At 32.7% G+C, this 10083-nt stretch overlaps 1 protein-coding gene across 1 annotated transcript in view; it reads right to left on the reverse strand.

Annotated features, from left to right (window-relative positions):
- LOC111624487 (pecanex-like protein 1) overlaps positions 1-10083 on the reverse strand; it is a 161116-nt gene that overhangs the window by 150183 nt on the left and 850 nt on the right. The window lies entirely within an intron of this gene.

A 10083-nucleotide genomic window follows, 5' to 3' on the forward strand; every position in this document is an offset into this window, starting at 1 on the left:
GTATGTAATTTTAGATTGCTTGCTTCTAGTTAAAAGATCTTTATAAATTTCCTTATATGGTGCTAAGCACTTATGAAGAATAAAGCAAGTATGGAATAAGGGAAAAACATCTGGCAACAACAGAAGCGTCGAGATCTGCAACATTGAAACAAGTTTCGAGAAGGACCATGTGTATCGACAGAAGGCAAGAAAAGAAAATTTACATACTTATGTACTAATAGTTCACAAAAATAATAATTTTCGTGAACTATTAGTACTTAAGTACAGTACTTAAGTATGTAAAAATTTATTACATTTCATGTTGTACAAGGGTTTTACCCAATTCTCGAACCGTGTCAGAGTGAATCCTTGCTATAACAGTACCGTGTTATATGGGGATGGTTTCAATTCTCGAACCGTGTTAGAGTGAATCCGTGCTATAGAAGTGCCGTGTTATACAGGGGATGGTACCAATTCTCGAACCGTGTTAGAGTGAATCCGTGCTATAGAAGTGCCGTGTTATACGGGGGTTACCTGTAGTCTGTAAGTTTTACTACTTGATAACAGTGTTCTAATAAAATATATCAGTTAATTCCACACTTGATTTTTGCTAGGAATCATATACTTTCAGTAATTCTTTTTCAGGTCTACTTAAGTACAGGTTTCCCACTCCAGCAGTAGTGTTCCTGTGAAATCTTTCATGTGCTAAAATGGTGTAAAGTGAAGAAGCAATTATCATTAATTTATATAGGAAAAATTTTAAGCATTCTCAGACAGGAATATTATAAGTAAACAACCTATATAAAGTAGAAATGTAAGTACAGTATAGTTAATAAAACTATACCAGACTTACTCTCTCCAGTAGGGTTTCTTCATTGGGATCCTGGCTGTTTTTTAACCAGGGAAATTTTTCTCATCCCACAAATTTCTTAAAAATTCACTTTTCTCTTATTTTGTGTTAAAGTTGAGAAAATTTTGCAAATAGAAAGTATAATTAACTCATAAACTGTCAGAATACATTTGTATTTTTTAATTTTAAGCCTGCTTATTAGTTTTTTAAATTTTTGCTTATTATGGCATGTCACAGATTGTCAATAATCAATATGTAGCTTATTTGTGGTAGGATTCTGAAAATTCTTTACTTGTCAGAAACTGTAATATCTGAAATAATTGTGCTTATGCTGTCTTAATTTTTAACCATGTCCAGTAGCTTTGATAATTGCATTATGCCAGGTAGTGCAAATTGGGCAAGGATACAAACGAGTACGAAGTATGCAGGTATCAAGTTTTTCTTCATAAACCTTATTATTAAAGCCAAACAAACTGCCGAATTGTCAGGCTGTAAGCTCGATGCTGCTATTAAAGCAGCTGAGATAGACAAATCAAGAATATTAGAGAGCAAAAGAAATACTGTAACACATCTCAAAAACAAACTAGAAATCTCCCAGGCTACAGGTTAAAAACACATAACATCCATCTTCTCTTAAATGCATTAAAGATGATTCCACCCACATTAATTGAATCGGAAAGGGCATTCTCAATAGCAGGACTTTTCTTTAGTAAAATAAGAATCAAATTGAGTGATTAAAGTATTGACCATCTTTGCTTTTTAAAATTTTATTATAAAAACTTTTAAGCCACACATTACTGTGGCTCAAAATGTATCTATTATAAATGTATAACACTTCCCGTGGGAGGGAATTTTGAAGCATCTCTTCTTAGTGTACATTCTCTTGACGTACCCTATTAAAACGCAATCAAAAACGCAAAAAACCACATCTAAAATAGTATAATAGAAGACCAGTTCTTCACAGTAAGCCTTATTTTTGTACCTCTCCCCTGCGGGGGAGAATTTCAACATTTTTATAATATAAAAACATGTGCATATTCAAATGCAACATTGTGTAAAAATTTCAAAGCAATCAGTTAAGAATGTTCGGAGATTTAAGATTTTAAACAAACAAACATTTACATTTTTATTTATGTAGAAGACTTACAATAATATTTTGTTCAGTATTATGTTTTATTTAAAAAATAAAAATTTCCTTCTAAGTTAGGAATTTGATCTAAGTTCATTTTTTTCTTTAAATTTTCAACTCAATTCAAAGACATTTTTGTTGTAATCAGTTTTCAACAAACTTTAATAAATTTTTCTATTTGTGAAAATTTCTATATAATTCAAAAGTAATTTTTATACATATTTTACACAGTATTATTAATATTATTATTTGAGGTTGCAGGACATATTAAGTTACTTAAAAATGAAAAATAATTCTATCATTCAATTTTAAGATTTATTTTATATCTTAAAAAATCCTGGGATCCCAGGAAACAGTTTACTTTTTTCCTGAAATCCCAGGACAAGCAGAAGACTGGGAAATGAAAAATCCTACCAAAGGTTATTTACTTCCAGTAAATAACCTCTAAGTTATGAAACTGCCCTCTCAAAAAACCAATCAAACCATCCACAGCTATCTTTAAATTCTACTTTAACAATACATTGATCACCATTGTCCATTTTTATTTTCAATTTATTGATAAGACTGGCTGATTTCGTTTTAAGTAAAGATGGAAGACCATTTTTGTGTACCCATTAATCCAATCAAGCAATAGATTTTCCATTTTCTCACTTTATTTTTGCTCACAGATGCACAAAATAAATCAACATAAAGCACAGATGTTCACAGACAGTTTAAAGCTACATGTAGCTTGATGCTGAGTTTAGTTCCTAGGATAGAAGCTTAGAGATTCCTCTTGCTGTTTTCTGCTCGAAGTACACAATGTCTCTAAAATGACTCGGTGGAAAACAAATGCAAAATGCTATCTTTCCATTTTGTCTTTTTTTGTGAAAGAAAAATCCTCTTCAGATTTCTGTTGACTAGTGAAAGCAGATATAATATAGGTCTTTTGTAAAACTAAATTGGCATAAAGCAAACTTTTGTAAAGCAAGGATTATCTTTATATGCAATGTGTGCATAACATTTTCCACCACAAATAGCATCTAATTACTAAGTTCTTGATTTGTACACATTATTATTACTTTTATTGTTTAAAGTGTCTTTAAATCTAAACTCAAAAATAGATTAAACAACTAAATATATTTAAAAATTCATATTACAAAGATTACAAAAGGAGAAAATATTTTTAAATGTTTTAATTTTTATATGAATGTTCATAATTTAAATTTTAAATACAGGTATACCTCGACTTTCATCGTTTCGTGTTACGTCATTCTCGATTATACATCGTTTGTCAAAAAAGTATATGGAAAAATAAAAATCAAGTTTAAGTCATTTTATTCAACTTTACGTCTGTCTGCCACAAATATTGGAGTCATAATATCACTAGAAAAGCATTTAAAGAACAAAATCATATTAAAATATATACATTTACAAGTATGTACTGTATTTACATACTTGAAAATTTAGATTACTTTTTTCTGTACTATATTAAAAACTAAAATTTATTTGTTTGTAAGCTTAAAATAGATCCTTATTAACCATATATTATTAAAAATGCATTAATAAATAAAATACAGAACCGGGAATTGTAATTTATGGTTTAGCCTAGTGACAAGTAGATTCGGAGACAAGTAAATTCGACTTACGACGCCTCTCCTGGAACCAATTACTGACGTAAGGTGAGGTATACCTGTACAGTATATTCAATTGTTTTATTCTATTTTTGGATTGAAGATATTTTAATTAAATAATAAAAGCAAGATTAGTGATTGATTTTTTGTACACTATAATATGGATTCTTTATTAATTTAAAAACTTTAATTCAGTATGAAGTTCACAACAAGATTGAATTAAAGATGCAATCTTTTTATAACAAGTTTTATAATAGCTCATAGCAAAAGTTTTGACAATTTCTGTACTCAAAGCCAAGTAAAATTCATTGTTGGTGTCATCAAATTTATAGTTATTTTAGCTTTTTATGATATAACTGTGTCTGATGGCCATTAATCCTCTATTGGCTTGCTAGGACTAAATGCCAATCTTTACTAACATACCGCTGATTTCCTTTCAAATTGCATGACCACTACCTCTGCTGGTTCCAATATCTTCATCCACCCTCTGAGAGGCTGCTCACACATTTGTAGCATATTCTGTTTGATGACTTCTACCAATGATCTAGATTTGGATGATGTTTGTGGAGGTCATTCCTTATACTGTTGATGCCTTCATTATTTCTCCTGGTCAGTCAAATGCAAACATTAATCAGACAGCTAACACCATTCTGGAGTGTGTTACAAAATGAAGTGATAATAACAAGTTATTATTTAATCATCTTAAAACCTCAGCCATTGTCTTCAGCAGCCCAAGGACACGACATCTTTATCTGAAAACTCCAACTATTAGGATGCAAGGTAACTAAGTTCATTAAATTTCTGCATTTTCATCTTGAGCATAAACTGAATTGACACACTTGCATTAGGCATATCATGAACAAGATCTAGCTAATCTCTAATAGCATATGGTAGCAAAAGGCCACTGAAACCTTAACAAAGAGACCATTAATCCCATTCTATATGCTGTCTTTATTCCTATCATTTCTTATGCCTTGGCTGTTTGGAATGAGAGTTACCATTAGTCATATTGTACAACTCTAAATTAAATGCCTCTGCTCTGCCAAATGGCACTACAGAGTTCAAAGAGAATATAATATAATCATTAGCAGTCAGTCACCTATGGTGGTATTAAGGTGACAGGACAACAAAGTCAGACTGATTTATATGCTTAGGCTCAGGTGATACGTCCAAATAAAGATCAAGCCTTCCATATTCTCAAGTCCAACCCTCTTACCTTGACTTACAGTTTTGGTGCAGCCTTTTCTGCACTTTGAGTGCTAAGAGAAGTCAGCTCATGTATATTGTCAGTGGGCCCCTCTTCCCTAGAAAACAGGGTCCTGCCCAGTGTGTCTGCTAAGCTTATAGGTCGACAAGATATATTACCATTTCCATCAATTCCTTTCAGTGTTGCCACCTTTTTAAAATTGCTGATCTGGACATTTTAAAATTAGGATGTTATACTTAGAATGTGAGTAGTAAAATAAATATTTTTTTTTATTAGAAGGCAAACATGTACCTACATGATATATTATTAAAGTAATACAATAATCACATGTGGCATATCAAAAATAATTAATAACAGTCCAATGCTGATATTAATTGCAAAAATAATACATAAAAGTAAGAATAATAAATAATAGCACATACTAACATTAATAATATTAAGTTACAAAAGTACATTGTATCTGATACAATATGTAATATAAATATAGGAATCTGAAAACTAACATCAGTAATGGTTATATATAATAATAAACTATATGAAAATAATTGAGAAAAATTACATAAAAATAAATAGTACATTAGTTTTTATTTACCACTTTAAAAGCATATTTTCCTAGCTGCTTTTTTAAGTTTTAAAGTTTTTTATTTTTTATTATTTCTTCATAAAAATTTTTACATTCAATTTTTATGTTACTGCAAATTAGTAGTTCAGCTTTAAAATTTTCTGGTGTTAATTTGTTTTTTTTTATCCCACCATAAGTTATTCATTGAAGAGACATTTGTCAACATATGCATTAGAAGTTGGAATGCTAAATATATATTCAATTTTCCTCCAAATGTTAAAATTTCCTTTTTTTTAATATAAATGCCCATTACAGTTAATTATTTTTTCTGCTTTTAACTTGTCCTCCAAATTTCCTACTCTTTCCTTTACTGCACAAAGTTCATTAAAAACATAGTCACTTTTACTTTACAGTTAATTTTGTTTATATACAGTCGACCCCCCTATAATTACGGTCCCTATAGTTACGATTCCTATAAAACTACGAAAAAATTGCTACCGGTATCCGTAAAAAATAGTAAAAGTTCCCTATAAACATCTCAAACGTCATCGGGAAGCCGAACTACTTTCCCGCCGTCCGTAGCGCCACGCTACGGAGAGATTTCTATCGTCTGGACAGTATTATATAAATTATATATAAATTAGGTACTGTACATATAATTATATATTAATTATATATAAATTAGGTACTGTATATATAATTATATATTAACTTATTGTAACTTTGTTATAATTAAATATATAATTTCCGCCGTCTAGCGTGGCGCCACGCTACGGAGATTTTTACGCTAACTATCGTCTGTCAGTATGTAAATTAGGTACCGTAAGTCTAATACAGTACTGTAATTTTATACATTTCTTGTGAAAGAAACATTTCTTATTCAACGGCGATTAAAATTATTTATATTAATGATGTCTCCGAAGTTCTACGAAGTTTTCACAGAAAAATAAGTTGTTAGAAATCGGCCGCTCTTTGCTGAGCTGTTCCGCGACGAAAACAATGTTGAGCAATGGCAATGTCGAATGGTGACACTCGGTAAGTAATCCTACAATTTTTTGTTTATAGCGTAGTTTATACGGATTATTCCCAAAAAATATATACGTATTTTGGAAATGTTGAGTCGGATTAGTCTAGAATCGATTAATTTTATGGAAGAAAATCTTTCAAACAGCCGTAGTCCGTAAACTTGATACGTGTCGGGTTGTGATTGGAAGGATTCGTAAGAAAGCGGATTCCTAGAGAATGGAACGTATCTCTATCTTATAGGGGGGTCGACTGTATTTATATAACAAATATTTTTATAAATTTATTTTTTTCATCATAATTTCACAATTTCTATGAAAACCGGACAGATTAATAATTAATCAGGACCATAAATTTAAAAACTTGTCTGGGTGAAAACAGGCCTGGTGGCAACTTAAATTCCTTTAGTTTCAGTAAGTTTCCTTTACTTGCTGCTAGTGTTGACTACCCTCATACTGATTAATCAGTATGAGGGTAGTCAACTACATAGTGCCTTGCATCTTTGCATGGGCACCCACAGGAACAGCAACCATCTCCTTGTCCTAACTTGGACTAGAAGAGGGGAAATCATCCATGTTCAGTCAGTATTTGGGTTGCTAACCAATTGCAACTCACAGGAGTTCAGCCAACTTCAGGCACAAAGGTGTAGGTTGACCTAACTACTTTCAGCTACCTTGCCAAAATATGTCATTGATCATTGCAGTAGAGTACCTTTTATGTAAGTAACCAAAAGTTCAACTTGTTTTCATTACAAATAAGCCCCTGGCCACCTCCTTGGCCAGGTGATTGCACTCGTTGCCCAGGATCCTGATGTGGCCTCGAACCCACCTCAGGTCAATGTGCTGTGCATGCCTCGCCCTCAGTACCCAACCTCTGATCTCCTGTACCATTTTCTCTTTGTGGTACCCGTTGCTCAGGGCCTGAAGCGACAACTGACTGTCAGAGTAAACCATGACCAGCTCTGGACCTGGATGTTGTAGGATCCCCTGGGACACCCCCTCCAAGGCCACCAGTTCCATCTGGAACACAGACGCCTCCTCGTTCAGTCTGACTGACTGTCAGAAAAGACACAGTAGACAGCACCTACTAGGCTACTGTTTTCAGAGCCATCAGTGTATATTTCAACACCAGCAAGTTTGGGATGTTCGATTCACCAACATCCCAATCTTGTCCTATGCTATAGGCAGGATGGACTCTCAGTATGTCTGACTGACATCTAAGTTTGATGACTGAGTACATCTGGTTACAGCCTTTGGATGGAGTTGTTCCAGATTCAGTATATTGGTCGGCATACCAACACTCTACCTGGGCCACCATCAGGGCCTCTGATTTCTCAGGGCTGAAGGATAGCTTATGCAGCTCTCCCCAGTGAATGAGTCATTCTATTGCTTTGTTGCCACGAATCTCCCTCGCATCTACTTATACCTGCAACTATTAGCAACAGATCATCTGCATAGGCCTGCAGTTGAACATTGTCTGGCAAGACAAGTCTCAGCACCATATCTGCAAGAATGTTCCAAAGGAGAAGGGCCCTATGCATGACCCCTGGAGACAACCCTCTGCAGTCTCCTGACAAACCTTGCACTTGGGGTGTAATACTCTACTGTGCAATCACTCAGGAAACTCCTGACAAGTGAGAAGAGATTAGTCAGCAAGTTCGCCTTCTGCAATTCACCTACTATGGATGGCCACCAGATGTTGTCAAATGTCCCCGCAATGTCCATCAAAATGAGCGAAGTGTGGACACCCTGCTGGCAGTTCTGGTAAACCATGTTGACTGTCTGATGTAATGCATAGCAGGTTGACATGTCCGGCCAGAACCCATATTGTCGTGGGTGTAAAAACCCTCGTGCTTAAAGTGATAGTACAGTCTGTCTGACAGGATTCTTTCTAAAACTTAGGACTAGCAATAGGCTTATAGGTCTATATGACTTTAGTTTGTCCTTTGGGTACCTACTCTTATGTATTAACACAGTTGCCATTAGTGATGCACTGATAAGCATTTTGGCCAATTATCAATTAATTGGCAATTAAAAATCAGCTGATTAATCAATATATAGAATATGCAGAGTCAACAACTTTGCTCTCTACACTAACAGTAAATTCACTATGGAATCTCTTGTTAACAAAAATAATTTGCATCCTATTGTTAATCTTATTTCCACCACCAGGAATGTCTATGCTATCAATTGGATTCATGATCATCAGGACGTCACTGGAAATAAGAGCTGATACTTTAGCCAAAGTTGGTGCTGCAAAGAGTAATGCAAATCTTGCCTATAATCTATTCCCAAAGACAATCTTTGTGGTCCTTCTGGAAATACCTATTATTTAAATGGCAAGACACATGAAATGAGCTAGCTACTTCCACCAAAACACAATATTCTTTCTATCAAGATCCATATAAAAATTCACTGGTTCCAATCAACTCATGCTTGCACTCAGTTTCTTACTATCATAATAATTTTAACAGCTAATTGTGCAGATGTGGAAAAAAAACTCAAGATCCCTGTCTTGTTTGTGATGTTCCTGATGAGACCACTCACTAGTGATTGGATGACTGGACAATATCTGAAATGAGTTTACACTCACTATAACAACTAATGGTTATCATCAGCCTCAAAGATCAACTTGTCTTTGTTTCTTTCCACCAAAGAGCATATAATATTTTTTATAGGATGGCAAATTTATATCAATGCTGAATCTGGGACTCTCATTATGCTCACTGAGACTCCAATGTTGATCGATTTGTTGTAGGTTTACATGTTTTGTTTTCTTTTAGCTTTGTACTGTTTTGTTTATTTTTTAAGTACTGCCATTATTGACTTATCTTTGCACTATGTAATTAACAAATTGTATGACTATTTTATTTTATCTTTTCTGTGTATTTTGTTCATATGCTTTCAATTCATAATATTCACTGGAAATGATATGTTTATATCTGTGCTGTTTTTAACTTATCTCTGTGTTACATTTTCAGCACATTATTTTATTTTAGAATGCCAATTGGCTTGCCATTAGCAGAGATAATGCTGAGACAAATGGAAGAAAAAGTTAGGTTTGAAGCTGATGTTAGGTTAATGATCATGTATGTGGACAATCTGTTTGTAATATGAAGAAATAGAAGTAGAAAAGAAGAGTTCCTGAGAAAATTCTCAGAAATTAATTATTATTTGATTCTTTTGACATTCCATTTATTTAACTGAAGAAATTCAATAATTAGAATGTCTGAAAAATAAAAATTAAATATAAACTGACAAAGCCAACATTCCCAATATAAACAATTAGTAATTCTGAGTTATTGGTATTCAAAATTTAACTTATATCTTTTACTAGTTTCCATACACCTGAAAATTTAGCTTTTTATGATTTAAATATAGAAAATGGTATAGCCTAAGTTTAAAAGCTGAAAAAATTTTACTCTGTTCAACTCTTTTGAGATATTAATATTTCATTTTCAAAATGTCTACAAAGAAATAATACATAATTTTTTAAAATCTAAAACATATAGAAAAATTAACACAATAATAAAACAATTAAAAATTTCTTTTAATTACTATTAATTGCTTCATTTGTATTAGCTCAGAAAGTGTAGTTTTTAAATTTTAAACTATTTCAAGCTTTATTTATTTAAATAAAATTTTAAATTATTAAACAGAATAAGTTTAATAATTTAAAAATTTTATTCAAATCTGCCAGTGTTGACTACCCTCATACTGA

Source organism: Centruroides sculpturatus, unplaced genomic scaffold, assembly GCF_000671375.1.
Source record: "Centruroides sculpturatus isolate CEXI.00-Female unplaced genomic scaffold, Cexi_2.0 scaffold336, whole genome shotgun sequence".
Taxonomy (NCBI): Eukaryota; Metazoa; Arthropoda; class Arachnida; order Scorpiones; family Buthidae; genus Centruroides; species Centruroides sculpturatus.